Source organism: Pseudophryne corroboree, chromosome 10, assembly GCF_028390025.1.
Source record: "Pseudophryne corroboree isolate aPseCor3 chromosome 10, aPseCor3.hap2, whole genome shotgun sequence".
In the NCBI taxonomy this organism is placed as follows: domain Eukaryota; kingdom Metazoa; phylum Chordata; class Amphibia; order Anura; family Myobatrachidae; genus Pseudophryne; species Pseudophryne corroboree.
In genome coordinates, this window is record NC_086453.1 from 140,929,868 (window position 1) to 140,934,466 (window position 4,599).

The 4,599-nt window shown below is 41.5% G+C and overlaps 1 pseudogene; it reads left to right on the top strand.

The window, feature by feature from the left end:
* The first annotated feature begins 1,382 nt into the window (after positions 1-1,382).
* LOC134967168 (5S ribosomal RNA) lies at positions 1,383-1,501 on the top strand (annotated as a pseudogene).
* The last annotated feature ends 3,098 nt before the right edge of the window (positions 1,502-4,599 follow it).

The window sequence follows — 4,599 nt, forward strand, 5'->3', positions numbered from 1 at the left end:
AGCCCTTAATCACAGTCACAGCAACCCTTAATCACAGTCATGGTAGCCCTTAATAATCATACTCAGAGCCAGCCCTAACCAATATGATGCTCTAGGCAAGATTATGGTTGGTGCCCCCTAGCACCGGCGCTAGTTCTGCCTCTGACCTAGCACCCTTTTCCCAGCATAGCACCCATCACCCAGCAGCATAGATCACGGCAGCAGCCAGCAACACCTGTCACCCCTCACCCATAACAATCCTAATCCAAAACCCTCACCCAGCACCCCTCATCAGAAACCCTCTCCCAGCGCAGCACCCAGCAGCACAGCTCACAGCAGCAGGCAGCAGCACTCATCCCCCCTAACCCATAGCAATACTAATCTAACACCCATCATACAGAACCCCTCTCTCAGCACAGCACACATCACCCAGCAGCACATATCACATCAGCAGCCTGCAACACCCATCACCCCTCAGCTGGTCAGCACACAGCATTCATGCCTGCTGAGCTGACTTAGTCAAAAACTCTCAAGCTGCCAGGCTCCCCATGAAGCTGAATGCTGAAGCAGCTGCCATTCGTCCGCCCCTGCAGTTGGTTCCCAATTTTTTGTGAACAAGCCACCTCCAGGTGAAACGGCCGTCTGTGTAATGTGGAGCTGAACAGTGCACGGTTCAGCCCACGCACCTTCTGGTATTGTATACATGTCCATTTTGGCCTGTTAAATTATTTGCTATTTTGAATTTTCAATTTATTGTGGTCCATTTATTGAGCTGACAAAATCTAATATTTTTCCTTGTCATTTTTGTTGCTCCGGTTTTCCTTTTCCCCTTTTTAAGCAATCATGCATTTATTTGTGTATTACCAGCTGAACATCCATTTCTCTTAGGAATCACCATATACTGTGAGATATTTATTTAAACAGCTGTCATTCACTTAATACCTATATTAGCTTACTTATGCTTCTCAGTTACAGTATACATCACGTACAGTGAATCTCTCTACCAGTAATCACTTTGCCTAAGTGGATATACTGTATTTGAACATCTATCTATAGCTTCATGATTTGACAGTAATATCATATTGTTATTATTGTGTCATCTATATTCACTGTGTTCATAACCTTCCATCCTAGCGATTTTCTATGGGCAAAGGCAACCCGCCTCTCTCATCCACTGTCCGCTATATCAGTATATGACAGTGGACAGCAGAATACGGGTCCCGAACCTATACTTTCTCATGTATCCACTTCTTTCTGGCACTCTCTCATCCAAATGCCAGCCTATTATCTCTCTGCAATGCTCAAAGTAACAGAGAATCTGTTGATTAATATTGGACAGCAGAGGTGCCTTTCCTCTGGTGGGCGTCAATAACCAAACACTCTCTCATTCACAACTCTTGGGATATTACTGTCATATCTCACTGGCCACGCCCAATCTCGCCTGATCTTGGAAGCTAAGCAGTGAGCAGCTCCATTAGTACCTAGATGGGAGGCCACTAGGGAATATTGGGTGCAGTAATATAACACCCCTGAACCTGTGTGAACAGCAGAAGTGGTGAAGCAACATTTGACCCCTACCCTCTTCATTCATTTATCTATCTTCATGACAAACTATTTGACAGAGATCAGCATATAACTTATTTCATTTTGATGTTCATAGCTCTTTAAATGGCCAATTAATCTTTACCAGGAGACATTATCACAGTTGATATCCTAAATTTGACTAATTCTCAGTCCTATTTTCCATAATAGATGCCACTGTGTTACATATTTGAATTTTCGGTTATTTGGAATTTTGATTTTTGATATTTTCACCTTTGGTGCCACTGACACCTAAAATGCTTGGAGAATGTGTTACTCCTAGTTTTTGACATTTTAGAATCTGCCATTTGTTTTCCTAAATTGGGTTACAGATTCGTGATATCATAAGAGGAAGGTTTAACCCATAACCTCCCTCAGTATTATATGTGTGTCTGTTTGTGTACCTTAAATTTTAACGCATACTAATTAAAAGTTAAGTTTTATTTTAAAGAGTGCCCCAACACAGAGTCTTTCTTTTTCCTCTTGAAACCTTGATATGTATCACTGACTCTGGGTGCACCACCAACAAAATCAATTCCTTGGATACCTATCTCAGGCATCTTCTATGTACATGCACTGTTGGTTTACAAGGGACAAACTTTATAAGAGCCCATTATGAAGATTACCAAAATAGTCCTGTGCGGCACCAAATTGAACCTCTTCTCTCGAACACCCATCACTCCTCAGCTGGTCAGCACACAGCATTCATGCCTGCTGAGCTGACTTAGTCAAAAACTCTAGAAAGAGAAAAGAAGACTCTATCTTGGGGGCACTCTTTGAAATATAAATAGGGCCAGATATACCCTTAGGTATCATTAAAATATAACCTTTAATTGTATCTTTAAAATTAATAGGAATTTGAAAAGGAAAAATATATAAACACACACACAGGTTTATTCATATACACCTTGGGATCACTTGTCTATCACAAGGAGTTCAAAGAACACTGATTGCTCACTATGGAGCTTATTGGTTCAGAGAACACTGATTGCTCACCGAGGAGCTTGTTTTAATTATTTTTATTCAGATTTTTTTTAACGTGATGCCAGATAGTGCAGTGAAGTGAGCAAGCCTACGGGTGAAAACGCGTTTTGGCACGGCTGGAATCAGCATGGCAATGTCGCCTTGTGAAAGTTAGAATCACTGGTCCTACAACCAACCTACGCTGCCCTGTCCAGAAGTCCTGCTGCCTTTAGAACGGTAATCTTCCTATTTTCAGCTAGCTCTCATCCACGGATTGTGGTGCAGCGTCCTTGCTCTGTCCTATGATATCAAGGCGCTGCAACCGCTCTAACGTGGAAAGCAGCACAGCTACTAATCTTTTTTCCGGCCAGTAATACCCGAAGCGCTGCTGTTTTCATATTTGCCGTCCGCTGCACCGGTCCTAGTGACCAGAGTACATGACGAAAAGAGATCTCAGCGGCTGGACTGGGTTTGCGGTCATAAAAACTTTTCATTCTAGCTGGGTTTGCTGCTACTTTTTAGCCCAACACATATTGTTCAGTGACCTATGGTCAAATGTTAGAGAAAATAATGAATTATGTTAAGAGAGCCTAACAATATTAGTATACCGATAAAGTATACCTGAAAATAAATTTGGGAAAGTACTTTGCTAATAGCCTGTGTGGAGAACGGCTTTTTTGATAAATGCATTTCTATGTGAGAATGTGCACGGCACTGGTTTAACATTGAACCACTCCCTATCATCTCCCTGCAATTACCTGAAAATTAAACAGGCAGGAATTGTACTCAATTTCGGTTAACACTCATCCCTGGATTGCGGTGCAGTGTCCTGCAATGTCCTAGGATATCGAGACATTCCATCCGCACTAACAGGGAAAGCAGTACGGCCACTTATCCTCTTTCTGGTCAGAAATTTCAAGGTCGCTGCCCTCTCATCTACCGGCCGCTGAGCTAACAAAAACCTTGAGCTCATGACGGTGAGACAGTAGAAGCAATGTACCATGGCATACTGATCATCTTTTTTACTCTTTCCTTTTTCTCTTTATACCAACTATTTATGTCGGGCTACTAATGAGCGCATAAGATACCATATAAATATGATGGGCATTCTGCATCTCTCAACACTGTGTATATACCATTTGGGCAAATTTTGAATTTTTATAATTATACATGTGTTTGAGAATATAGGAGCTGACGTTCGGTAAATCAATACCTATTCATGATATGGTTGTTTAAACAGTGAGAGATCATAATTGGTTATAAAAAAATCTGAATAAAAATAAAAATAATTAAAACAAGCTCCTCGGTGAGCAATCAGTGTTCTCTGAACCAATAAGCTCCATAGTGAGCAATCAGTGTTCTTTGAACTCCTTGTGATAGACAAGTGATCCCAAGGTGTATATGAATAAACCTGTGTGTGTGTTTATATATTTTTCCTTTTCAAATTCCTATTAATTTTAAAGATACAATTAAAGGTTATATTTTAATGATACCTAAGGGTATATCTGGCCCTATTTATATTTCAAAGAGTGCCCCCAAGATAGAGTCTTCTTTTCTCTTTCTAGAATATTTGGTTTTCTGACTCTGGGGAGCAACACCAACCCTGTATTATGGTGAATCTACCCGAGTAATCATAGGTATTTGGTTTTCTTTAAAGAATTAACCCCCCTCGTGTGTTCATTTTGTGTGTAACTGTGTCATCCAGGCACAAACAAGGTTGTATCTTGTTGCGGATCATCACAAATGTTTAGTCAAAAACTCTCAAGCTGCCAGGCTCCCCATGAAGCTGAATGCTGAGGCAGCTGCCATTCGTCCGCCCCTGCAGTTGGTTCCCAATTTTTTGCAACTATACATGCCCCAACAGCGCATATGTTACACGGAGTGTGATCGAGACAGACACATATTGGGGGTCATTTCGAGTTGTTTGCTCGTTGCCGATTTTCGCTATACTGCAATTAGTCGCTAACTGCGCATCTGCATGGTACGCAGAACGCATGCGCTTAGTTATTTTACTAAAAACGTAGCTGTTTTGCTGTAGCATCTGCGGCACTTTTCAGTCGCACTGGTGTTCGGTAA